Source organism: Anomalospiza imberbis, chromosome 10 (genome assembly GCF_031753505.1).
Source record: "Anomalospiza imberbis isolate Cuckoo-Finch-1a 21T00152 chromosome 10, ASM3175350v1, whole genome shotgun sequence".
NCBI classification, from domain to species: domain Eukaryota; kingdom Metazoa; phylum Chordata; class Aves; order Passeriformes; family Viduidae; genus Anomalospiza; species Anomalospiza imberbis.
This window is the reverse complement of record NC_089690.1, coordinates 6,448,557-6,476,535: the sequence shown is the minus strand read 5'-3', so window position 1 is coordinate 6,476,535 and position 27,979 is coordinate 6,448,557. Positions and strand designations below refer to the sequence as shown.

At 46.3% G+C, this 27,979-nt stretch overlaps 1 long non-coding RNA gene across 1 annotated transcript; it reads right to left on the bottom strand.

Annotated features, from left to right (window-relative positions):
* Positions 1-24,732: 24,732 nt before the first annotated feature.
* LOC137479771 (uncharacterized) lies at positions 24,733-27,905 on the bottom strand. Its single transcript, XR_011002505.1, has 3 exons — positions 27,524-27,905; positions 26,803-26,950; positions 24,733-24,926 (listed from the first exon to the last, which is right to left on the bottom strand). It is a non-coding gene; the product is annotated as an uncharacterized lncRNA (long non-coding RNA).
* Positions 27,906-27,979: the final 74 nt, after the last annotated feature.

Below are 27,979 nucleotides of genomic sequence, written 5' to 3'. Positions count from 1 at the left end.
GACACTTGCATGAGAACAGAACATGTTGTGCTGAAGACGTTTTGTTTTACATTAGGCTTATAATTTTAGGGTTAATGTTTTGTTTGGAGGCTCGAAGCCATGCCCGAGCCCACAGCTGCCAGCTCTAGAGCAGGCAGTGGTGTAATAGCCATTTAATTCCCCTGTACTGTAATCTGATGGTGGGATGTGCTCCCAGGCTGCTTTCAGGTCTGACCGGGGAACGAAATCAATCACAGAACACCCGTTAGAACGAAAGCGCTGTTGGTGTCAATTACCTAAACTCTGCGAACGTAACTCTTCTAATTTCCTGTTAAATCAGTAATGTTACCAATCTCAGTCTATTATTTTAATTAGGACTGTGACTGCAGTTGCTAGGAGCCGAGCGAGCGCAGACAAATGCAAATGTGTAATTAGGCCTACAAACGAGTGGCAAGTTGAGTGTGTCAACATCCTGGATAGTTACAACATGGGGTGCAGCGGGAGGCCAGGCCATTTGGGCCAGATGCTGATCTCACTGGCCTCAGCGCCAGCCCAGCAGACTCCGCAGAGGTCAGCAATACCCCGGACGTGAGCTGGGCTCAGGGAATCCAGATCTGGCCCCTGGTCATTGCAGCTTGGAGCTTCACCCTGGGTTATTTTTAAAATGTCTGATGTCCCACCTTCTTTGACTGACTTTTTTTTTTTTTCCTTCTTGCTGTAACGCCTCCTCAGAGCCAATTATCCTGCAGTGAACACTGCAGTCAGGTTAGCTGAACGTGGGTGTTCCCAGCGCCAGCCGGCATCAGATTCCAGCCCTCCCAGGGGACCAGAGCTCCTAGGGTGGGTATGGAAGTGCTTGGCTCCCTCCTCTCCCTTCCTAGCTGTGAAAGAAACCTCTCAGCTTCTGTCACATCTGACTGCCTCACGCATCCCCAGAACAGCCGCGCTTTGACAAGGGAGACAGGCGTTCCGACAGCAGAGCAGCGCTAGCTACCAACCTCACCAGAAAACACACGCTGAGGACAGAACCCGTGGCTAAACACAGAGCCCAACTGGGAGAGAAAACAATGTGGCATTGCAGATCCATCAGAATTAAGAATGAAAATGTGAAGGCACTGCTCACTGACGACCCCTGGCTGCTCCCGGCGAGTGCCGTGTGCCCAGAGGTCCAGCCCGCCGCCAGTATCCAGCACAGAATGGCACAGGAGGGAGAGCACTGCTTTTATTAGCACTTGGCCATCAGTCAGCAGTCCACACTCCACAAATAAATGAACGGGCTGGGTGCATGTCATCCCAGTTCACGTGTTACAGAAATAACGCTGGACTGGAACCAGAGTTAACACAGCTGAGATTTGGGATGTGGCTGATTTGGAGAGAGGGCAGATGGCAGGGCCTCGTTGGGCTATACCTGCTCTTGGAGGCAGAGCTGATTTACAGCTCCATCCATCTTCTACACTCTAATTTCCCTGCTTTCGTAGGTCACTCTCCTGCTTCACATGGTACTTCTTTCAGAACAAATAGACTAGGAAGAAGTCAAGGGTTTATTATATATTGGATGGACTGATTTAGTCACCTTTCCAAGAAAAACCTTTGTAGAAATAGTATGGAAAAAGTGAATAAACCCCAAGAATGATGTGTGCGGGTTATTCAAAGAGGACCTGAGGACCAGGCAGGGATGCTGTACCAACATGAGCACTGCAATGCCTTTGGTCCTGTTACCTCATCTGGGTCTGGCTGTGGCTTCATACATCACTCATGGCTTGTGTTGGATTGGATTTTTCCTCCTGTCTCGTGACATTCAAACAGAGGTCAGGCCCTGTTACTTGCTGCATTAAGCTTTGAGCCCAGTTCCCCAGTGATGGAGCCTCTGCCACCAAGAGCAGCAAGAGCTGCTGTGGCCTTGCAGAAGGTGCCTGACCTGCCCTTGTTTTTTTCCTACTTACTTTCCTTTAGTCCTCCAGGAAACAGCTTTAACCAAAGTCACACTGCGTGTGTGTTTTATAACAACAATCCACTGTTTCTGTCACTGGTGGGTTTTCAGGCCCTGTCCCAACATGTCTCCTTGCAGCAGAAATGCCAGTATCCCCCCCAGGACGGAGCTGAGGATCACCAGTCCTGATGTTTGGGTGCCTGCTCCATCCCTGAGAGAGCCCTGGGCAGGGTGGCTGTCACCTCTGAGTTGTTGCAGGTCAATACACTCATCTGAAGAGCCCAGGGGCTGGCAGAGCTCCCCACTGCCTCCACACCCCTTGAGATGCCTGTTTTGCGCAGGAAACAGGGAGAATTGCCATCCTCACACCCTTGTGTCCTGAAGGCACAGGAGCCACAGCTGGTAGGATGCTGCAGCACCCCTCGTGCTCTGTGGATCCTCACTCCAGCTTTCTGCAGGAAGGGAGCTGTAAAGCACCTGTACCATCCCAGCTGCAGGCTGGCCAGGCAGGTTCCTCACCCCACCACGCAGCCCTCTGAGGTGAACCCCTTGATTAAAGTCTGAGTGATGTCACAGATGTGCACAGATACCCTTAGTTGTAGGATTGTGCAACTGGCTGGTGATGTGCATGTTAATAAGGCTATTAAGGTTTACAAATATTCTGCTCTTCCTTACAGTTTATAATTTAATTAATTGCCAGTTAATTGTCTTATTTTCCCCCTGTGATTGATGTCAGTGAGTGGGATTAGGCAGCATCAGATGACAGAGGAAGGAGGAATGAATGCAGCATCCTATGATGGTGTGAGAGGAGATGTTTTTATGGACAAATCCTTTCTGACATGGATGAATACCTCAATGAGATATCACAGAGTATCAGCTCAATACATATTGTAATGGGATCATTAGTGGAGGTACCAGCTGTGTGAGGTTTGTATTCACAAGCTACGAGTAAGTAACGGGGAAATATTGGCTCCTTGGAAATGTTTGCCAAGCGTAAATCTTTCCTGTTTTTACTGAGCTGGTGCTCAGTTTACATAAACTGGGAAATAATTCTCTAAGGCTTGTGAGACTGCTCCAGGTACCCCTGAAGATGGTCATGGCAGGACAGCTTTGGTGAAGGAAGGGAATCTAAACGCAGACCTGCTGGGCAATATTTTTCCATGGGGGGAAAAATTAAAGAGGAGGGTTTGAGGAGGGTCTCCCACCAGGGTGTGCAAGTCAGACTGTGGCTCCATCCCTAAAACAAAAGGCATCTTTACATCTAAATGGGGAAGGGGGGATGGCTGAGCAGACACTGCATCTTCTTCTCTCCCAGGATTTTGAGTCTCTCACCAGGCTTGTTCGCAGCCTGCCCACCCCCGAATGCCTGTTTGATGGACAGGTCTGTGCATCACAGACATGCTGGGAATATCATTCCTTCAAGATCCCGTTGTGCCTGCGGACACGAGCAATGTGCAGCCACGAGGGCCAAGTGGGTCCCTGAGCTCAGGTTGATTCTCGACCTGGAGACGGTGCAGAAGGAACTTCAGGACTTTTACCTTCCCTGAGTCTTTCTGGGTGACCAAAGGCAGCCAGCTCTGTGGGGGAATAGCATTCCTGTAGCTCCCAAAGCCTGCAGTGGTGCCAAGTAAGGGGATCTGGGGTAAACAAAAACTCAGGCGACTTTTGACCAGATTTTGATCGCATTTCAGCAGAATAAACCTGGAGTCTTTCCAGTGGCTTTGGTGTGAGTGGGATCAGACTGTGAAACTGGGCTGCACGGCAGAAAGCTGAGTGTTCCTGCTGGGGTGGGTGTGCAGTGTGGTTGAACCCCTGCTTAAATCGGCACAAACTAACGAGGTCATTTCTGAGGCTGTAATCAGGACATGGAGCCGGCCAAACCACATCTGTCTCCTTTAATTCATTCCTTCCATTTTGGGGACTTAGCCTTTAGGAACAGCTATCAGTGATTACATAAAAGAGATTAGCCAACAGTTCTGCATAAATCAAGGCCAGTGCAAGATGTGTCCTAAGTGCATTGCGAAACCTGGGGCTGGTGGAGGACAAGTTCCTCCTCTTGGGGAGTGAGGCTCTGCAGCACCGGGCCAAGGGCAAAACCTTCCTGCTTCTCAAAACAGCCCTTCACACAAAAACCTCTCCAAGCGGAGATGGTCACGGTGGGGCATGGTCTGCCCAGGGGTTGTCTGGTGTGGATTTTTTCACCAAAGGAGATTTTCTATCCAAGATACACGATGGAAACAATGAAAGAAAGGGCTGGAGAACCTTATTGTAAACCAGATCCCCATGTGTGAATGCAAATAAATCTTGCTGCTGAAGGAAAAGCCAAACCAGAATGTGTTACATTTAGTCTTTTAGCACAGTTGCTAAGAAAATATCTTGATTCGAACACTGTTGGATGACTCAACAATTTTTTTTTCTGGCTTTTTTTTTTTTTTTTTTCCATTTTGAGGCAATTTCATAATTTTTCCCCTGTTTGTTTGTCTGTTAACAGGGTGAGGTTGTCCCAAGGTCAGGGCATTGGAATTTCCCTTCCAGTGTTGTCTTACTGCTCCTCTCCTTTCTTTCTTGCTTTTTTTGCTCAGGTCACAGCAGATCTATGATGAGGTTGGTGGGGGAAGGCTGAGCCCTTCTCTCTGCCCTGGATAGTGCCAGTCCCTTGACAAGAGAGCACCTGACTAGGCATTGTCCTTTCACCTCCTTATCAATATGTCTGCATCACAGCTTCCCTCCTGAGCTTTAAGGGCAAAATTACCAAAAGCAGTCTCGAGTTTTTGATGTCTTCATTTTTGAGGAACTGAACATGAGACGCAGCAGCTGAGTTTCAACAGAGCTGAACACCAGTAGCTCCTGTTACTGGCTGAGCACTCATCGCTGCTTGAAATCAGGCTTGGAGTGTCTTTAATGGTATTTATTGTTTAGAGGAGAATTGTGCATCCAACCTGAGCAAGATTTGGGAGAAATCAAAGAAAAGGGGATTTACGTTCCCCTAGTAGGAAACTGAAACAATGTGCAATTTAAAATCTGCCACTTAAATGTATGTTGGCTCCTCATGATGAAACCACCTACCTAAAGGCATTTAGATTTATTTTTTAAAAAGCACAAAAATGCTTATTTCCTATTGAAACGTTCAGGAAACACATGCCCAGGAACAGAGCTGAAAATGAAGCTGGTTATCTTTCTTCATCCTTTGATCTCTAACATCTTTCAAAATCTGTCCTCCAAGTAATGTGCCTGAGGACGCACGAAATCAAGGGCTGAATCTTTATCTCCTCCACTCGATCGTCTCTGCACTGCAATTCACAACACAGATACATTGCTCCTCAGGACTAGCCCTGGCTGAGGCAGTCAACAAGACTAATCCCAGAAATACAGGTCGTGGATGGGAATTCATAAATGCCCTCACAGGCGCCCTCGCCGTTTCCTCCCATCCAGGTCGCAGCTGCACTTGTCCCGTGATTCTCCCCAGATGTGCGGTGAATTTAAAGATCTATCCCAGTCCTTCACCTACATGGAGGAGCACGGAGCCAGTCATTTCTGAACCGATAGCCACAGAGAACCTGGGGCCTTTTCATGCTGGAAATAACCACAGGGAGGAAGGAGAGTGCCTACAGACAGCAACTGCCTCTGTAGTGAAGGGAAGTCTGAAGTTTCCTCTCTGCTTTTTCGTGCATAACAGCATCTGTATGCCTCATTTCCATCTTCACAGCTCCTGTAATTTACATAATGAACATTTGCAAAGCCTGAGATCTGGGTTCACTTTGTACCATATTTACTGTAGATGACCTTCAGCGAATTATCAGAAAAGTTTCCCAGGCAATTTTCCCAAAGGGTGTGAATGTGAAACCTAAGATCATCAGGGAAGGAGGAAAGGGGAATGAAAGCAGATTTCTGAGATATCTGTCCTTCAAAGATACGTTTTCGCTTCTACAGCAGAACAAAAATATTTGAATTTAAAAAGAAGGGAGTTTTGTCTTTAAAGCAGGTGTTGGTATCAGGTCCCTCAATAAAGTGACTTTAATTAGGTTTGCCTTCCTAGATCTGCAGAAAGACGATTTCCTTGATAAAAATGCAGTTGAAAAAATATTAAGCAGAGGGGAAAAACCCTCAGAGAGACAATTTTATTTGCATTCCTTCATAAGCAATGGCTGTAAAATGAGTTTGTCCACTTTGGCCCCCTGATTAGGTAATGACTCTAAAAAAAAAGTCTGGTGACAAATAACTGGCAATCCGGCAGAGATTCAGGACTGAGGAGGAATTCTGACCTCAAAGGATAGCAATAGGACATCAGGGTGAGAACAAGCAGCTGAAGCCACTTATGGCTCCTCTGGAGGTGTCAGCTGCAGCTCTGATTGCACCTCCTGATAGTGCTCCAGCAATCACAAAGTGATGAAGCAGGAACTGACCCATTTTTGCTTCTGACACCCATCCTCAGTGAACTGTCCTTTTCAGCCCCAAGTTCCTGCAGAGTTCATCTGACAGAGTCCTGGGAAGCTGCATCTCCAAGATTATATTGAACTTTATGTTGTATTTACATGGGGCGACAGGGAGCACACTTTTATAGGTGTTGGTTGTCTTCTAGGTAAGCACAAATCAGGGATCATTGCTTGTCTGAAAAGGGCTTGAGTCCACTTTTTGTTTGCTGTTTGGGCAACAACACAGGTTATTGCTCACTGCAGCAATGGAGGATGCTTTGAAAGAAGAAAGTAATTTTGTAACTGACTCAGGACTCCTGTTTGTACAGAAAATAAGCTGAAAGCTGAAATGCAGAGCCTTATTCTGGTGATGAAGAAGGGTTCTCATATCATCTGTCATAAGACTCTTCAGACAGAATGAATCACAAACCCACCATGACAGGCATGCTGGAAATGCTCACGTAGATAAACCTGACACTGTTCCCATTGCTGTAGGCCAGGCATATATGAAGTGTTGCTTTACATAATAATCTCAAGAAGGCAAGCAAGCTTTTTAGGTTCCTTTGTGCTTTGAAAACAGTGCCCTGTGTGCCCTCCTCTTGAGGTGGGTAGGTGTATTTGCACACTGCCAGGTAATTACAATGTGATGGGTATTAGCCTGTATCTTCCTACCTCTGGTTTGTTGCCAGTGGTTTGTCCATATATCCTTTGGGATTGATGTTTCAGCTATAGGGCCAGTGTATGACTGAGAACTGGAATCAGGGTGAATCTTCACCACCTTGTTTCTTTTAGTGTGGTCTGGCTCTTGGACTCCAGTCATTGCTTTGGGCCTGCAGGCAGATATTTGTGTATTTAAGTATTTGGAAGATGAACTGCATGTTGCAAACTTTCCACCTTGGGACCAAAAAGGAGAGGAGGTGGTTTGGAGGGAGAAGAGAAATGCTGCTGTTTGACAGGCCCTGGGAGGGACCTCTGGTCCTCAGTGGCCGCTGTGTCAGGCACAACAGACAGGGCTGGAAGAGAAGAAGGTATGTCAGGTGAGGTGTCCAGCACCACGTTTCCTGAGCCAAATATGGGATCTGTGCAGCTCCCCTGTGCATTTTCCTAAAATGACATGAGTCTGCCATAGTCACAGCTCAGGGCTGCTGGACCTTCTGGATTGGGAAGGCTTTTGCTTTTAGCCTTAAAGAAAGACCCTGCTTTTTAAGCACATGCTGGGGTTGTGAACAAATGGTTAATGTTCCTTGGGCTTAGGAATGTTTCCTCCTTTCAGCCTGCCCTTTTTCTATCTTTCTTTCCTTTTTTTTTTTTTGATGATACCATATAGTGTTTAATAATTCAATACATACATAATCCAAAATAAACACACTAATTAACCTTTGTTTTGAGAAATTTAATTAGTTAATGCTTAGTCTCTGTTCAGCTTCCAAACAGTTTGGAGTGGGAAAGGTGCCATGGGGAAAGCATGGCAAAATATGTTTAATGCTGAGCACCTTCAATTATTTAAACAGTAACGTGGGCTGGACCAATTAAAAAACAAAGTTGTTATACAGGCATATACATGCTGAAATATCTTGATGTAGTGTTCCCAAACTCCAGCCTTGCTGCAGAATATGTGGTGAAATATATCTGTGCATAAAGCAACTGTATGGAGGAGGGAATCTGGTGGATGAGGAATGATTCAGCTGCTTGCTAGGAGCCCCGGAACTTCCCTGCTGGGCTCAGGGTGCAGCAAGGGTAAGGGAGGTGCTAAAGCTGTTGTGGTGGTGACTGCCCATCCTGGCTGGGGGAAGCTGGAGGACAAATCTCGTCCTGTGTCCCAAATAGATGATGAATTTTCGGAAAGGTCAAATGCTGTGCTCTGACTCACTAGTACAAGTCATCCACGGCCCAAGTGCCTTCCTTCAGAATATGTTACTGCAGGGTAATAATTTTAGCCAAATCCTCAAGCTTTAATATTCTTCCCCAGATGAACTGTAAATAAAATTATTTCCTAAGAGCACTTATTTGAGCTTGATTATTAAATACATTGCCAAAATCTGGTCGTTTAATATACTGCCTGCTACTTGAGCTGAAGTATCTGAAAGACAAAGAACGAAGTAAACGAAAAGGAAATCAACATTTTGCTAAATTGCATGTTTTTAAAAATCCTATAATTGAGGCTGCTACTTCATTTCCATTTGTAAAACAGATTGAGTTCCCCTTCCATCTACTAATGGATCTGGTTTATCTCTGATACTAATTGCAGCATTTGCGTGGTTTGCACAGGCTGCTGGTGACAGGACGTTGGTAGGGAAAGTCAAACATCTCCTGCTGAGCTCTGGGCTGTCACTGAGGAGTGATACTTGGCACCGAGCTCTGCTGAACTTCAAGACCTTGTTCTTTCTCCTATGTCTCCAAAGTCTGGGTCAATCAACCAAAATAAACTTGTTAATTCATTTTCAGGATTCTCTGCCTCAGGTCTCGCTTGAGAAGCAGTGGGAAGGCTCAGGTGATAATAAAGCAACACCAGACAGTCTGGATGTTTAATTAAACTTGTCCGTGCTCTCTCTGGCCTAGTGACTGGGCTGGAAATGTCACCAGGACAAAGGTTGCTCATGAGGTTTCCATGTGGGCTTTCGTGCTGCACAAGGATGTGGGGTTGCAGCTCTTTTCTCATTCTTTCAGGTTATTGTTGGGAAGGGAATTATGCTCTGAAGATCTGGGGGAAAAAAACCAAGTTTGGGTTTCTTTAGATGAACGAGCCTTTTCTTGGGCCCTGCTCTAGCAAATCTGTTGGCACACACCTGAATTAAGCACTTCTGTGTGCTGGGTCTGGTGGAAACATGCCTGGCTTTTAGCAGCTGTTCAAGTATACATCTTTTACTGCTGGGGTGAGGAGGCAAAGCAGCTTTTCAGAGGAGTGCACCCAGGTATGTAAGCTGGAGACCTCTGTTCTCCCCTGCCTACTGGTCTCTGCAGCCCAGACACTTTTCCTGGTACCCCTGTGCACAGATCTATGATAAAAGCTTCTCTGAGGTGTCTCAGCCTCCGACATCAGTATCCACACCTGCAGAAGCAAGCTGAGGATTCACCCTTTGCTGTCCGTCCTTTCATTTTGCATTTACACACAGAAATGTTTGTATTTTTATTTTTTTTAAGGCACTCTTGAAAGTGATCCATTGGATTCCCAGCATGGCAGAAGGAGCCCTGGCTACACAGTGGCCTTTGTGGAGCAGGTCCACGGGCTCAGTGCCACCAGCACCACAGGGGAGCCTGTAATAACCACACCAGCACAGACCAGATGTCTTAGAGAGGATTTGGTTTCAAGACACACGGCTTCAAGTTCAGGAGAACGTGGAGGGGGGAAGGGCTTCTACTCTAATATACATAATTTGTTTAAAAAGTTTGCAGGTGTTAGAATTTTTATTGAAGGCAGGGAGCTGAGAAGTCGTATCCAGTCGGTGAGGTAATGATTTCTCTACTTGGAGAGTGCACACAATCTGCATTAAATAAAGGGCAGCTGTGTTGCCAGCAGAATTTTATATATATGAAAACTAATCTGAGCCATACCAAGCCAGACCTCTGCTCCTGCAAACCCTGGGAGAGAACAAGAAAATCCACTGATTGCTCACAGCTTTCCTCCAAAAGCTGGTGGGGATTGTCCCCCCAGGCGTGGGAGCCCCTGTCCCAGCTCCATCACACCATGGGCTGCACCCCACAGCTGTGGGGAATGAGCTGAGGGGAGCAGGGGTGCTGCTGTGCTGGAGACACCCCTGCAGCTCATCACAGGCTTTGGGCAGTGGGAACAGCTGCTTCCCCTGTCAGCTCCCACTAAAATGCCTGTGACGTGTGGTCCCATGGGGGCCAGGTAGAGCTGAGTGTAGAGCTAGGTCCTCATCTCAGCTCCAGCTGCAGGGCTTTGCTCTCCTAAGCCAGAGAAGGAGAGCACACACCAACAGTGGTTCCCATGGAGCTATTCAAGGGCTGAAGTTTTCTGTTTCCTCTTTCTCTGAACTCAGTTCTGCTATATGTTGAAGCCCCAGTAGAGAATTTTTTCTTATTATTGTTTTTTTTTTTTTTTTTATAGACAGGTTGTAATGTCAGGATATGAGGTTGAAAGGGCAGGTCTGAGTCAACTCTCAGATGAATTCTGAGCATTTCCTTTCTACGTGGATGAGTTCCAAGAATTTATCTCAGTTCAATAAACCCCACTTATTTCTGATGCTCATTCAAACAGACTTTGAATACCTTGCGCCCACAGACCAGGTCTGGTCATTTGGGTTCTGCAAAGCTCTTTCCAGAGAGGTCAGGACATGTGGAGTCAGTGGGGGGGATGTTTTGGGGTGACGGTTTCTTTATTTTTATGTGTATTATTGACGTTACAGATTTGAAAAAAAAATACATACATACATATATATATTTATATACATGTATTTATATAATCTACTGCCTGTCAGCATACAGCCTGTAAGACTCAGGTATAATCCTTTCAGGTTCTACCTGCATCCAGTGCATGGGGCAGAAGGCCCTGGCAGACAAGGGTCCTGCTCTAAGGGTGTGCGTACAGGATTTGTCCTCAGCACAGCCCCTCCAGGAGTGTGGCACCTTCCCATCACATAGCAGTTACATAAACAGGGCTAAAATAGAGCTAATGACACTTCACAGGCACAACATCATCCCCGGGGGCTCTCAGGGTTTCTAGCAGCTGGGGCTAAGGAAGGCACAGCAATGGTGTGGGGCTCTGATGCTGGAGGCCCCACATCCTCCATATCCCTGAGCCTGGACTGAGCGAGTCCCACGGGGTCTTTTTGGCTGCGTGAAGTAAATTTTCTCTTATTTCCCTCCAGGCTGTCTTTTCCCCTGTTGCTGAATTTCACTCAGCATAATGATTTCAAGGGCACCATTTTCAATTTCCGCTATGGAGCCAAAATTAATACTGAGTTTATGCCACAGCATAGCAGCACTTTAAGCATCCACCAACAGTGTGCATATTTCACAACAAAGTAATGGCTCCTAAACCCAAATACTGCTTAAACCACCACGGTATCCACTGTAAATATCAGCAATTCCTGCCTGAGCCACAGCACCAGCAATGACGACTCTGTAGGTGCTGCTGATGTGCCTATTAACAGCCCCAGTGATAACCATTTTTTTTAGCACCAGGGGCATGTTTGGATGCTGCTGCGGGGCAGGAAGAGGTGCTGGCCTTCAACTGGGGTAATGGAAAGACTCACAGCTTGCATTTTTCTATTTCCCTTTCAGCACTGCCTCTATAGGGCAGCCCCCCTCCTCCTGCTTCCATCACTTCCTCTCATCATGGCTCTAGGCAAGGCTTAGATCCAGCCAAGAAAGTTTGGGTCTATTTTCCTCAGTAGCCAAGCCCTGTGGGCAGATTGTTGAAATGAAGGTTTTTAGTTGAGTTACTACTTTGGTTTATGCCCTTCTGTTTATGCCTCACCCCTTACAAGGGAGGCAGCCATGGGGTTTTTTTAAGTAATACATATAGGTGGGAAGAACAGAGAGAAATTTGTCAAATAAACAGGTTCTAAATGATTGCCAAGCTATGGATTGACTGACCACGTTTGCTGCCTTGGGATGGTGATTTTGACTCTGTTTGGAAAGGAGCAGGGGGATTACAAGAACCCGTGTGTGCAAAAGTACACAAGCCATTAATTATGGCGACTGCTGCATGATAGAATCTAGCAAGAGCTAATGGAGCTTGAGAAACCTGTGGAAAATGTTAGCGAGAGCTGTCAGGATGTTTGTCTTAGAGCTGCTCTGGATGATCTCATCTCTCCAACGTTTCAGAGGGCGAGGGGTGTGCTGGGTCAGCAGGAGCCGGCGGGCAGGCGCCCCTGCTTGGGAAAGAGGGCAATGGAGTGGGGGCTCGGGGTCTGCCCAGGCAGAGAGAGGGGCACTTAGGGGCTCCACGGCTGCAGATGAGAAATAGGGATGGAAAGAGTAGGGCTTGAAGGCATTTGGAAAGCATTGCATTGTGTCTTTTCTTCCTGCTCTTCTGATACAGCCTAAATAAAATGTCACTTGGCATTGCATAACGGGCTGATGCAGGGCCTGGGGAGCAGCTCAGAGGGATAGCACTGGAGCCCCAGGCGAGGCAGGAGGGATGAGGCTGGGATGGGGAGCTGATGTGCTGCTGCATGCAGGGCAAGAACCAAGGGCAAGAACCACTTCCCAGGGGAATTCCTGCTGCTCCCAACCCTCCTCCACGCTGTGTCTCACGGAGACTATGCCTGGAGGACCAAGCGATGACAAACAGGTCAAAAATGGTGGCTTGGTAATGTCAGAGCCACGAGTCAGCTCTCTGTTCTGATTTATAAGAGATCTCTCTCTGTGTCCCAGGGCTGCCTTGGCTTTTCATTCATGCTGGCGATGACGAAGGGCCGTGCTTAAACAGCATGACCGAGCTGGCATGGGCGGCTTTTAGGAGCAGGAAACCGCTCCCTTTATCCTCGCTTGATCTTTTGAGTGAAATATGTGCAGTGCCCTTGTCAGCAGTAAGAGCCTCCTAAGGAAAGAAAGAAAGGTTAGCAAGCAGAAACAGATGTTTACCTTTAACTTCTGGCTTTGTGTGGACTGGGGAGACTGGGGGAGGGGGTTTTGCAGGGCAGGAGAAAATGCTCTCTGGAAGCCTGAGAAAGTCCTGTCGGATCGAATCTGCCTTTCCCTTCATTTTCCTGTGGTTTTTATTTGGCCCAGTGTCCTTTCATCATTATTATTATTTAAACACACCATTCTCTTAAGGGAAAGATAATTGCTTTTTCTTTCTTCTGCCTGAGCTTCTCAGCATGATTAAGATATAGAAACCAAATGCCTGGACATGAGGATGATCTAATAGGCACCAACCAGGCCGAGTCACTGTGGCCCAGTTTAAAAACATGGCACTTTTCCAGAATCTATTTGTTTCTCTTAATATGGTGATTTGTTTTTCTATATTGCTCTCTATAATTATCACTGTGCTGTGTATTCACTGGCTCTAGGCTCAGTGTAATATAAATCTGGAATTAGTCTATTGAAGTCAGTGTCAGATACATTTCCTTTAACATTTAAACTAGGTCTTAGGCCCATTTATCCTACTGTAGCTCCAAACTAACTACACTGAAATAAATACACACCAGTGTTTTTCAAAAAGTCCTTGCCATGGTCCTTGCCTCCATCTTCTACCCTTAGGCAAAACTTTGGGCTGGGGATTAGAAAAAAAATTTTGTCAGAGAAGGTAGTTCAGATTAAGTATTAGAACCGTTTTTTCCCTAAAAAAGTGGTGAAACATTGAAGTAAGTTGCCCAGGGAGGTGGCGGAGTCACTGTCTCTGGAAGTGTTCAAGAGGCCTCTGGATGTGGCACTTGGAGGACATGGTTTAGGGGTGAATGTGGTGGGCTGGGTTGACGGTTGGACTCGATGATCTTGAAGGTCTCTTCCAACCTTGACGAGTCTGTGATTCTGTGACAATAACACCGGTGGATCTTGCTGTGCCTTCAGAATGAGCCTTCTTTAACCCCCACTGAGATCTGGCTGTGTTTGCCCTTGATGGAGAAGGGATGGCTCGGAGCCAGTGCTTGCCCTGCACCGCTGGTCATGAGGTTGGTGTTCCTTCACCACTTGAGTTCAGCCTCCCTCCAAAATGCAGGATAACCCTGGGCTCAGGCTGCTGTTAAATCTGCTGCTTGAACCTTTTTTCTTTCTCTGGGCTGCCAGGGCTGGAAACTCCTTTTACAGGTCCATGAGATCCTGTGGCTTGTCTCCAGAAATAACATGTGCCTGGTCAGAGCTGAACTGGGTCCAATATTTATCCTTCCCAAGGTTGTGTTCAATAGTTCAAGAGGAAGGTGGGAAGGCCCTGGCACTGGGTACCCAGAGAAGCTGTGGCTGCCCCTGGATCCCTGGAAATCAGCTTGGACAGGGCTTGGAGCAACATGATCTAGTGGAAGGTGTCCCTGCCCATGGCAATGGGATTGAAATGAGGTCCCTTGATGTTCTTAGAGGTCTTTTCCAGCCTAAATGATTCTATAATTCTATATATGTGGAAATTATCAGGGAAAATGTTATCAGGGTTGCTGTGCTGCACACACACACATGGAGCTGCCTTGAGTAGAGGGACCACGGCTGGTCCTTGCTTGTCCCTGGAAGCAACAAAGTGCTTTTCTGCATACTCTGGCAGACATTTCTTTAAAATAAAAGAAATACATAACTTCTCAATCTCTTCCAATTTTAGATTCTGATAATCTGGAGACACCCTGATATATCTGAGGGATTAAGGGCTTTTTTTTTCCTTTCTCAGATGAAGGCTGTGCACATCAATGGGTGCCCAAAAATACACCTCGTGCTTCTCAGTGTTTTCCCCAAATTTTTTTTTTTTCTTCAGTCACTGCACAATGAATGCACTTCACAAGGCTGTGCTGCTGCTTGATAACACAGCTGGAGAGAAGCTATTTTCTGATTTTCAGATACTGTGGTTTATCTCTAATGTTGGTTTTCACTGGCAGTTTAAGAAGTTCTTAGAAAACTCTTCAACTTCCCTTAGTACGGAGATGGTAAGAGTAGATAAAACTTGTCACTTAATAATAACCATCAAAAAATTTAGAGGTTTCTTTGAGATAAACTCAGGAGCTATTATTTGGTTTTTAGAGACAATACATGGCTCACCTCTACCCCAAGGAGAAAGGGAAGTTATTAACTGTCATTCCTACTGGACCTAAACAAACAAACAAACCAAGAAACAAACGCCCCCCCCCCCCCAAAAAAAAAAAAAAGTAGATTTTTTTTAATTGAAAAGTTGAAACTTGAAGATCTGGGAGCAAACCTTTCAATTCAAAGCCAAAAGTTCTGACTGGGAGATCTTCTTGCTGGGTAGTTTTGTGGGCCAAGACACACATCCTGTGTCACCATGGGAATCAAGATGTTCCTGGTCATGGTGCCTCATGGGGGATGAGGCTGGGCTTGGGAGCTCCCTCCATGAGGAAAAAGGAAGCATTTGTTGTTAGGAAAAAAAAAAATTACTATTTTCCCCAGGACAGCAGACCTGTTTGTGAAGATTTCTGTTACAAACACACCATTTTTCCAGAAAACATTGTTCTTGCTGGCTACATGCATCGCTTCAGAGCAGAGAGACCTTCTGGTCCTTTCCTAAGCATCCCCCCAAAGCTGCAATATCCAACCAGCTCCTGCTCCCTGTTAGAATTCAAATCACAGCCTTTCTTACCACTCCTTTTCTCAGATGACATTTAAACCTGTCAGCAGTTACAACTGGTGTCACGTAATCTTTGCAACCAGTGCAAAAATTGCACTCTGGCTTCTAAAAACAGAAAAAGGAAGGGGATGGCTAAGAATGGACATAAATACTCCAAAATGCCTGTGTGCTGCTGGCCTTGCTGCTGGCCTGACAGTGTTTCCACCACTCCTTCCCTTGGAAAACAAATCAGGGCAGTGGTGAGTAACAACGTGTAATAAGCAGAGATGAGAAATACATTGTTATCAGTGGTCAAATGACATGGATAGTGTGTCACCCCTGTCCCCATGCCACATTTGATGGCACGTAAGTGTCTTTAGGGATAAGGAAAGGGTCTGCTGAGAAGCTGGAATACAATTCCCATAGAGCAGCTGGAAGGGGATCCCAAAAGGGATCCTCAAAAGACTCCTAAAGGGATTCATAGAATCGTTAAGGTTGGAAAGGACCTCTAAGGTCCTGAAGTCCAGCCATCAACTCAGCACCACCTCTATGTTCACCACAAAAACAAGTCCTCAAGTGCCATATCCATGTGTTTTTCACACTTCTAGGGATGGTGACTTCACAGCTTCCTTGGGCAGCTTGCTCCAATGTTTGACAACACTTTCTGTGAGGAATTTTTTTCCTAATATCAAGTCTAAACCTCCATGAATTCTGTCACCCGTGGGCTCTGGCATTTCAGTGCTGAGTTGGTCGGAACACAGCCATGCCCTGATACTGCCTTGAGTCTTGAACACACATGTAAACCATCCTAATTGCTTTCATCTGGCCCAAAATGTGGCCACTGGTAAGCAAAGACCTGCTGTTTATGTAAAGTACAAAGTGGGCCAGACAGTCCTCTCGAGCTGTTTCCGTTTCCCTGTGATTAATACATTCAAGTCTATAGTCATTTGTTTTCACAAACTTCACAAACAAAACCTTGATGTTTTGGTACCAAGCTCAAATATGGGAACAATTTGGTTCCCAGCGCCAGCATTTCTGATGCAAGAACTGAAAGGCGTCCAGAAATGCCGTGTTTTCACTGAATAGTCTTCAGTCCCAAGATATAGCATTTTTAAAGCATTACAGAAGCAAAAACAATCCCAGTGCCTTGAAAGCTTTTTACACTGACTCTGCTTCATGGAAACACTGACTCAGGGCCAAATGGCTGATTATGTTGTGTGATGTAAGAAGGAGTTAGAAAGCTTAGCAAGGCATTAGAATAATGCAGTGTGTGTGTCTGTGTCTGTGTGCAGTGAAGGGGGGACATGGCATTTATTAGAAAGCTTTAAATCTTTTGCAGCTCCACGTTAGTCACTTGCAAAACAGTCTCAGACCCAGCTGAAAGCCATGGGGATGTGATGTGTGACAAGCTCTAAGCTGCTGAGCTGAGCTCCTGCTTGAGATCTTTTCAGTTCATTTCAATGCTGCAAAACCTTCCTCACTGGGGCTGGGGGAAGCAAACACCGCTGCTGTGCAGCCAAGGCAGAAAAGGACTCTGTTATACTTCTGGAAGGGGAGAGCTAAATTGTGGCTTGGCTTGTGCTGTCACACTGAACTATGGGTGGAGATTTGGGATGGTGCAGCTTTCCCCCAGTTCAGATTCTGGCAAAAGGAGGACAAAGAATGGCAAAACTGCTGGCAAAAATGTGATGTGAGGTGAGTCCCAGCCCTGCCTGTTCCCTTCTCTGTGCTGGTGGGAGCCACTTCATTGAGGAAGATTTCATCATTTACTTTATCTCACTGTCCAGAGAAGCCATTCACTGCAAATGTGAACTTTGAGACAAATAAAAGTCAGAGATGACCCAAGTGCCTGGAGGCATAAAACCAGCTGCTGAATTGTTCAGCTTGTTTAATGAAATGGAGTAGCACAAAGCCACAGTTCAAGTGTAGATCTGTATATACAACACTGGCACTCAAACAATTTATGGAGCTGACTGCAAATTTAAGATTGGGAAACCTGGCTTGTGTCAGCTATTAGGAAGAGATTTGGGATAGAAAGTCCTATCAGAAAAGCTGCTGTGGGAGGTCAAGGGGAGCTGCTGCTCAAACCTAAGTCTGGCTACAGCGAAGTGCTGTTGTCAACTTGCCCTTGAGTGGTGACTCCCTGCAGAGCCGCAGGTAAGTCACTGTCCCCGCTGCACCTGCAGGACAGACTGAGCTACGAGGCAGACGTGCTGCAGTTCACTCCTGTTTTCTAAGTATTTCCACTCTACACACACACACACACACACGGCCATCCCACAGCCATCCACGCTGTTCTTTCCTTCCCAGCCACTCCAGTTCCCAGCAGTTTCACTGTGAGCGGGCAGCTGTCTGCCATTAGTGCCCTCTCTGCCCATATTGCCCTCTATGCCCTCGCTTCTGCCCATGGCACAGCTCTGTGGCCTCTCCTGCCTGCCAGGCAGCTGTGATGGCTCCAGGCTGTGAGTGCTCCCAGCCTGTTCCCGGTGTGGAGGGTGAGTAAGGCTGTCTCATCACGCTGCTCCCACCTCCAGTGAGTCATCAGCCAAGAGGAGATGCAGGCACTGAACTATATTTGATGCCTGTATCTGAAACACTGGGTTCGAATGACTGTGCAGGTCATTAGATCCCTAATTTCTTTAATGGATTTTCTGATGTGTCTGATGAATAAAGAGATGCTCAATAGTAAATAGAAATAACATTTGCAACCTTGGACTCGAAATGGGGCCATAACATCACCTTTATGTATGTTTACCCAAGGGCTGTGGACCTCACTGAGGTGGAACAGTGTGAATGCTGCAGTGACAGAGGCTGGGAGTGCCACTCCAGGCTACTGCCAAAGGAACAACTTGCGTGTGCACAGGGTTTTTGGGACATGAATGATCCCATTGACTCCTGATCGACTGCGGATACGACCTGGGCTGAATGGGTCTTGTGTTTGCACGGAGAGATGGCCCAGAAGGACCCAAGAATGATTCCAAGCAGACATTGCTCAGTGTTGCTTTGTATGTGCAGGGTCTGTCCTACCCCTGGCTGTGACCCTGGAGGGGGATCCTGGGTGCCAGCATGCCTGAGATTGTGCTCGGGGAGGGGGTGGCATGAGCAGGGTCCTGCCTGTGTAGGCTGGACAGACCCCTCAGAAGGGCTCACACTCCCTGCACAGGGGCTGCCATCCCTCCTGCTTGGGAGGGAGCTCTGTGCCCTGCTGGGTGCAGCGATTTGAGCCTCTTGTTTCACAAGTGCCTTGTTGGTGCAGGATTATGTGATTATACATCCACATCCATTTGTGTAACGCTGGCAGCCTCCTCGGCGAATATTTCTGTACCTCCAGTTTCTAAATGGCATTTCTGCTACCAGCCATATATCATCATTACCAGCCAGGCTTTGGAGGATGCACGAGCAAAGTGTGATATTACTTAAACCTCTGCAAGTACTGTCTGATAATTAATCAGGCGTGGGTTGGTTATGTTTTCACCTTATTCAGTAAAGAATAATGCAATGCAAGGGAGCAGGATTTTGCTTAAAATTCTCTGGTGAGCTGCTCCCCCAGGTCAGGACAGCTGTCTCCCTGTGAGTGTGTGTATGAGGGCATCTCGGACCAGAAGGCTTGTCCAAATCTTCTTCTTCCTCCTGAAGCATCTGATAGCCACTGAGTCAGTGCCAGAGGTGAGAGTTCAGCCCAGAGAACCAAGGGTCCCATCCAAGACTGCAGACTCCCAGCCCTTGCTGGCCCAGACATCATCTGATTTTTGGGGTCTCCTCCTGCAGCTATTTCTGCTGTGGTGTTTTCTCCAATCATGCCATTATGTATTAATAGGGGATGGAGCTGGCAGCAGGAAAGGGCAGCAGAAGCACACATTTGTCTTGCTGTCCAGTAAGCCACATAAAAAATAGCGATGCCAAGTGTAATCCTGCTTCAGTTAAAACTGTTGCTTTGGTTTGTCATCATTCATTGTTTGCAGTACAGCTGCTTAATGACAGGATGTGGGAAATGAAAAGTTTTTTATGTCCTAGGAGACTTTTTAAAATAAAAATTCCTGAGTGATGAAGGGGAAGAAGGTGCTCGCGTGGAAACTCTGGGACTCAGTGCCGAGACACAGCCTGGATGGAGTGAGCCTTCTCCCAGCAAGGCTCAGGAGATGGAGGTTTTGCTCTCAGCTTTAAAAATAACCTGCTGTGTAAATCCAGGCAGTATCCGTGCCTCAGCTTGCTTTGCTTACATTACACATCTGCTGCAGCTGCCTCTGCCTGGTGCCTTGTAGAACAGGACTCGTGTTTGATAGGAAGAAATTAAACATAAAAGACAAATGCCATGGATCTGGGTGGGGCCACTTCTTTGCAAAACACTCCATGGCCAGTTAAGTTAGCAAATGTTACATATTGAACCTAAATACAGAGGGATGGAGGGAGTTTACCCATATGGACCATGAGCAAGCAGATGAAATCTGAGATGGACAGGGCACATAGAGGAGACTTCATTAATCCAGTAAGGAAGGAGACAACCCCAACTATGCCAAGACCTGGAGTGTGTGGAGGTGCCTTTTTTATTTTTGGGTACATTTTAACAATCTTAATTTTCATACAGGCCTCGGTGGGATTCCACCCCTTCTGCCTGTTAATCACTTCTAATTGACAGTGCAGAATTACTAGTGGGTGCATGATCTTTGCTCCCAGTAGGAACTCCCTACGTGGGTATACTGCACATCATGTAAGCAAATAGGGAAGGTGATGGGTTTGGAGGGAGATGCATTTCATTTGGGTTTTAAACTCATTTCTAGCAGGTACAGCCCTTGAAGAACCACTGATGTGTATGTGGCCAACAAGTCTGCATAATTGCTAGCCCATCCCCTGCTTCACTCTGCCTCTAGAAATACTCTCCTTCCTCTTCTGTGTATATTTATTGAGTCATGTCCTGAACTATGTGGAATCAGTGTGGAATTTGCCTTAGGTTCCTCTCTGCTGGCCCAGGGCTTCTCAGCAGCAAAATTAGAGGTGCTGAGGTTGGAATGAAACCACTCCTGCTTATCAAAGAGCAAGAAAGAGACAACTCAGGGAGCTGTGCTCTCTGCCCTAAGTGCTGCAGCAGGATTGGGGAGTGGCTGAAATCCCTGTGGTGTACTTCCTACATACCTGGGATTCTCCATGTTTTACAATCTCAGATAATTGGCACGGGTTTTTTTAGGATTATTTGATATATTCTTGCAGTAATTTATCACCAGCAGATCACCACGATGCTAATCACCACTCTCTAGGTCCAAAAGTTTTTGGTTTTTTTCTGTGTTTTTGCTTCTATCCCTTGAAAATTTCTATTTCCAACAAGCCTGCTGTTATCTCACTTTTGGTATTTTAAGTTCCGCAGCACAAAAAGGCTGACTCACAGAAAGCCATGTTGTAGGAAATATTGGCTCAGCTGAGGAAATAATTCTCAATTCATTCTTCCACTGTGAGATTTGGGTTTGGTTTTCTTTTGTTGGGGGTTTTGTTTGGGGTTTTTTTTTTGTTTTTTGGTTGGTTTTTGTTTGTTTGTTTGTTTGTTTGTTTGTGGTTTTTTTTTTTTTTTTTTTTTGTATTTTTTTGTGTGAGTGCTTTGGTCTTATGGTATGGCACACATCAAGCACTGTGAAATATTGACAGCTATTCCTAAATGCACTGCTCTACCCAGTGTGATCTTTCTTTTTGCACATACCCTGAAGTGTTTTATGTACCTGCTAGGAACGTTACACAGGATGCTCGCACAGCTCATAAAATTTGGTCTCGTATTGGAAATGTTTTGTGGGAATGTGCTGCTTAATCTACTGCAGCCACTCACAGTTACTGTCATAGGGAGGGGGTGAAGATTACAGACAGCTTGGGGAAGTTTGATACCTTATCAGAAGTCCTCAAGAATAAAACTGAAAGAAGTGGATGTTCAATAAAATGTAGATAATTGACTGAAAAAAGGGAAATACGGTGAAGTCATTCTCTTGGCTGGACTTATGCTGCTGTCAGTTCCCTCTGAGTACCTGCAGTCACCCTCTGCTAAGGGATTGAGTGGAATAAATCCTGGGTGTGCTTTAATTGAGTGTTAAGCACATCAGTGATGTGCAGTGAAAGACAAGGCTGGAGATCTAGGATGGAATCCTTGCCCAGCGGGGTGGGGAAACAAAAACAACCCAACAACTACAAAACCTCTATTGACTTCAAGGGCTTTAATCACTGGAGCAAGTTGTCTAATAACATACTGCAGGGTGTGCTTTGGCACTGCCACCTTCATCATTCATTTTATGCTTAGTATGCTAGAAAACAATGTTTAACATCTGGTATAAGTGGATATAGCATATCTGTCTACAAGAAAGCAGCTGATGCAAATAATTAAAGAAATAAAACCAGGGGCCTTCAAGTGTACCTATTAATATTTTTTTCTACACTTTTTTGACACTATCATTAGCAAAACCTAATTAGAAGGTGGTTTTCAACAACTGCTATCCTCAAGGCATAATGTATAGCCCTCATATAAATAATATTATCATCTTAAAAATACTTAATAAACACTAATTTACCCTCCCAAATTTCTTGTGAGATAGATAATTATGTGTTAACAATAATATAATCACCATTAGTAGCTGTGTTAGTTCTCTCTTTTTATAGATGGAAGCTCATGCCCTGATAATAAACAGCTTGCTGAAGGCCACATGAGGAGTCTTCAGGACTCTGGGAAAAGAATCAGTCCTGGCTCTGTCCTCCCCTCACATAAAAAACAGAACAATGTTGGTATAATAAAAGAAAAGCAGTGTTTAAGTATGGCCAAGAAAGAGAAATTTTATTCAGGCTGGCTGGATTCTTGGACTGAGAGGAAATATTAAAGAAGCATGTGACAGAGATCAAGGTAAATAACAAATATCATACCTTTTGTACTTGTGCCTTTATTTACTCTGTGGTAATTACACCAAGTAATGTAGATTACATTATGAATCACTATGACGCTTACAAGACTGAATTTTTTGCAACCACATCCTGAGCCTGTGAGATAATCTGTTTGATCTCTTACGAGGACCAGATACGTCTTGCTTGAAACTTCAGAGGTATGCCAGAGCAGCTGGGACACACCCTTTTTCGTAACCCTGTTAAAATAAAACAAGTTTGGATTTGCTCAGCCACTGTAGGATGTAACATCTGAGTTACAGGCTCGCTGTGAAAGGAGTTTTGCCTTAACCTCAGAGTTAACAGGGCCTCTTCAGTGTTTTTGTCTGAGAAGTAACATTTTCTTTCCATCTTAAAAAATGTGCATATTTACATATGCAAAAAACCCCAAAACCCAAAACAAAAACAAAAAAAAAACTTCCATCAAAACAAAACAAAAAACCCAATCCTTAGCAAATTATTAAAGCCAAAACACAAATTTGTTCCCATGCCTGTAACAACCCCAGTTCACACTGAAGCTACAGTGCTGCACCTGCAATAACTAAACCACTGAGGTCAGTGTGTGTCACTTCCCAGAGTGAGGTCTGTACCAGCATCTGTCCAGGCTGTTCACTCATTTTTTTCCTATTCTTGTGTGAAACCTCCACCAGTCCTCCTGGGGCTGGATTGTGGATAGCGAGGGATGACATTCAGCTTTTATTTTGTCCTCCCTCTTGTGCCAGGAGCCACAGTGGGAACTCAGGTGGGCAGGGACATTTTCTGCCCCAAATAACAGCCCCTCCATGGGCAGGAAGCCCTGGGACTGCAGCAACAAACCCACTGGTTTTCCTCTCCAAAAAAAAAAAAAAAAAGGGACCATGTGGCCCAGTAGAAGTCAAGGTGCAGGAATCTGGTGCAGGGTGCTTGAAGGAGCTCTGGCAGTGGGCATCTCTTATTTTCCTTTAAAAATTCGTTCCTCTGGCACTGTTCTGGAAGCTCTCCTTGGTGTGACCCGTTCACACAGACATCTGTGCTTCTCTTACAGCCTTCAGGGAATGATGGGCCTCTGGGTGGGAGGTTGGCAGATATAAAACAGTGAGGCCAGGCTGTTTGGTAGGCATCCCCATCCTGCAGCAGTCCTGACCTTGCTCGTGTGTACTATTTTTTGGGATCCTGTGGTAGATTTTGAAAATAGCAACGTGAAATTGTCCCTGGGGCCAGCAGCTGTGTCCAGCAGAAGCTCTGTGCACCAGGGAGGTGCTGAACAGTTCACATGCCTGAACACCGAGTGAGAGCTGAACATGCTCTGAGCACCATAACTTCTGTCCCGAAACTTCTGAAAGAACCACTTCATGGCTTTGGACCACACAGTTCATCAACTGCCTGTGAATGAGGGACTGTTCACCTGGTCATGCTGTGCCTCTGCTCTTGCTGTTTATTCTGGGAAGCAGAATCCTCCCAAATCGATCTGCAAAGTGTATCAACGAGATGATTGTTTTCGGATTGACTCCTCCCTGGCTCATGGAGATCTACAGCGTTATCTGTGTGTGTATGCTTTAAGGCAACTGATGAAACTTAGTGGTACTGCTATGTTGATCACCAGTGTTGGACATTTTTTACCATATATGATCAATAAATGATGAATCATCAACAAATTTATGCTAAGATGGGGCAGAAGATGCTCCCTGCTCAGGAGCATGTCATCTCCTGCAAAGAGTCATTGTCAGCAGCTTCAAAAGGAATAACACCACTGTCTTCAAACCAGTGAACCTCTGTTTCCTTTCCTCACCAGTATGCACAATACAAATACAAATAATTTAGAGGTGTTTTTTTTTTCCCTTAATGTTGACATCTCCCTCAAATTAAGGGGGAAAAAAAGGTGTTAAGAATATGAAGGCCTCTAGGCCGAACAGTTCAGTGCTTCCGATCCAGAGGAAGTCTTGGTGGAATTGCTAGGGTGTGGGTGTACCTACTCATTAGGATTAAAGTGCCCTTGTGGTTCTCATTAATCCACTTTGGGATGCAAAGTGACAACAGCATCTTTGTGGGGGATCCGTCCGTGTGGGGAGCCCGGTGCCCCCGCTGCCCTGCCAAGCCCGGAGCTGCCCCGTGGGAGCCTGATGGCTCTTCTGTTCAAATCAACAGGGCTTACGTCCCGCTGGTTTAAATATCTGGTTTAACTGGGGCTTGCCTGCATATCAAAGGCACTATGGTAATTTTTACGAGGGAAAGTGCGGAGGGAAAGTGTTTGCGTGGTGCTGTGCAGGCTCCTCCCTGCCCTCAGCGCTGAGTCACTGCCCTTCCTCACCCGCCTGGTGCCGTGTTTGTGCAGGATGGGGTCAGCACGCCCGGCCTGGGGCAGCCCCTGCATAAACAAGAGCTAAAAATGAACAGACAGCCTCCCTGGTTCGCTGGTATTTATTTACGCACTGCCGTGCCTGGCGGGCTCCGCTCCGGCACCTGGATTGTGTGTGGACTGGGCTTGGAACTTTTCTGGAGCCAGCCATCTGCTTCCTGCTGATGTGTTGGTGCCTCGCTGTGCCTTCAGTCTCGCTCCAATCTGCACAAGATTTATGGATAGATATTATATAGATTTAACACAATAGCATGGGTTTTATTATTTGCTGGAAAATGTTAATAAACCCCAAGTATTACAGATGCATTTTAATCCCTGAAGTGATTTTTGAGTAGAATGCATGAATTATTAATTGTTGTTATTGTTATTATTGCAGTGCATACCTAGCTCACAGGGCATTGTGAGGATTAATTAATTCTTGTAAAGATGTAAAAGGCCGTATAGGTGTCAAGGGTTATGACTAAAGTGCTTTGAAAATGGAAACCACTCTGCAAGTGCCAAGTATTATTATTTATGGAGTCCAGGCAGTGTGCTTGGTGCTGTGCAAACACTGGGCCAGTTATTGCAAATATTTGCTTATATGTGCTTGGTAGGCCGAGCACTCCCTGTTACAAGTCATTTCAACTATTTTAAGGATGCGTCTTAAAAATATGGGCATGAGAAGACTTTCCAGTCATTGGGATGATGGATCCACTGGCTGTGAGCAGCTGTGTCACTGAAGAACTTCAGAAGCGTGCTTTTATTCAAACAGAGAGGTGAACCAAGACCTCAAATCTGCTCGTTATATATCTGAAAGTTAGGGTTTTGTCCAGTCTTTCTTGCTACTTTGGGAAGGGAAGTGTAACAAGAGTTATTGTTTAGAAGTGGCTCTCCCAGAAGGCAAAGCCAACTCCCTGAGCTCAGCTCACTCACTGAACAATCTGCTGTGAACCACAACCTGCTCAACTGCCCCGTGTTACCCAACACCCGTTCTTGGAAACCTCAGAAAGCGAGAGCCTCCTTCCCATACACTCTGGAAGTGTCCCCTGTAGCCCTGAATCCAGCTGCACATTTGGGCAAGAGAACTGCAAAGGCTAAAGCTGATCACAGAGAGTGAGAGGCGTTTGTGCAGTCCTGAGGGGTGTTTGCCTTCGTGAAAAAAAGGGAAACCAGAACAAAACAGATGGGGGACAACTATTAAAGCACTAATCTGCCAGAATTCACTTTGTAGATCCTGCAGAGCAGAACTTCTCGGGAAATTGCCCAGTTGAGCACGTCATCATGTTAAAAAAGAGAGCCTGGCACCCCAGAGCCGCGACTGAACATTCGGAGAACACCAGACCACAGAAACCTTCAGCCAGATGACTTCAGCTGAGCACGTTGTCGCTGCTCGGCAGATGGATGGGAAGACGGTGTTTGTAGTTCCTGAGGGCCAAACGATGCACACTTCAGGGACTCTCCTTCCCCCGTTTCTCACACAAGCTTTCTGAATGTCACACCTCTCATTCCCATTTCATGGACTTCTCAGATATCCTTCTTTAGGCCCCTGCCATCCCCCAGTCCCCCAAAAGAGTTCCCTTTCCTCTTGCCTTAGGCTGTGTGCATATTCCCATTCCCCTTCCTCCACACACTGTTACTGCTTATCTTCTTTCACCTGGGAAATAAATCAGAGTATCAAGAGGGCAAACTCCATTAGAAGCATGGACAGATCTAAGATTATAATGTGTGAATGTGTTAATGAGTGCATTGTCACTTTTCCTTCCCCTCTTAAATTTCTTGACTTTCAGCAATTTTTGGAGCTGGACTGGATATAGTGTTCAAAACTATTACCTCTTTACATACCTAAAGCAGACAGCCTACACACCATTAGTGAGAAGAGAAAGTTGCCCACTTGGGCTACCAAACTCATTACATAAATAAATGCTGGACACTGAGTGATTTGCAATTACAAATGTCCTTCTTGGCTTTCTAGAGATTTAGGTTTCTCTACATGACTTTGGCTTGTATTTAAATATTTTTCTTCAAAAAGGAAGGGAAAATGCATGGGTTTGACCCTGAAGAAAATGAGTACTATGAGAGGATCCTACACCCAGACCCCTACCCAAGGCTTTGTGGAGCTGATGGACCCCATCTGCTTGTGCAATGATGCTCAGGTAGGGAAAATCTGCCTATAGTATATGCCAGGTGTTAGACTGAAGGTAAAATCCAGAACTGCTGCCTTAGGACTAGCATAATGCTCTGGCAATGCTCTATCCATTAAAAAAAAAAAAAAAAAAGGCACTACATTTATGACCATCTCTCTTTTGAGTGTTTTTGAGTGTGGTGATGTGGACATCCTATTTGAGCAGCACCAGAGCTGGGCTGGCGTGTGTGGAGAGCCTTGGAATGAGCTGGGATAACATCGGATGTTGCCATCGGATCCGTGCAGGGTTTGTGGTCATTGGGACTCTGCACGGGTGCCAATGTCCGGACATGACAGTGCTGGACCATCGCCCAAGAGTGTGAAATACTCTTGCAAAACCATTTTAAGATGGAAAGGGCTGCCTGGTGACGAATGTGGCTTTGATTAACAAAGCTCGCTTTCAAAAACAAACAGTGCGGCCCTATAGATGACAAACAGCATTTCAATTGTAAAAATGAGCAGCTCGCAGGTAGGACATTGCATTAGTGCTGCGGAGGATTATTTTCATTAAATTAAACGAGAGGGCAGAGGCGGTAGCGGGGTGCCCACACGGGGCTGGATCCCGGTGCCAGGTGCCATCGCCAACCGCGACGGGCTGCGAGGAGAGAGGCAAAACCACCATGTTACATCCTGCATTTACATAAGCACTGTTGGCAGCGCAGTTTAATGTCTTTCCTAGAAAAGCTCCGCGGCCCGGGGCCTGCCGTGCCCGGGCGGCCTCCCCTTCGCTTCCCTCCCTTTGCCCGCGGCCGCCTCCCCTCCCGCACTGCCGGGCGCGGCGGGGAAGGCGTCAGGGAGCGGGTCCCCCTCCCCGACCCCCGCGCTGGGCTTGTGTGGCCGGGCCGGGCCGCTCCTCCTCGCCTGGCCTCGCCTCCCGGCTCCGCTGCTTCCCTTCCTCCTTCCTTCCCTCCCTTCCTTCGCTTCCCTTCCCTTCCCTTCCCTTCCCTCCGCCGGCGCCCATTTCGGCGCGGCCGGGCACCCGGAGTGTCTGCGGGCCGCCGGCTGCTCCGCGCCGCTTGGCTCCTTCCCCCAGTAACAGCTCCCACATTCCGCCCCGATCCCTCCTCAATCTCAATCACACACACACATATTACTT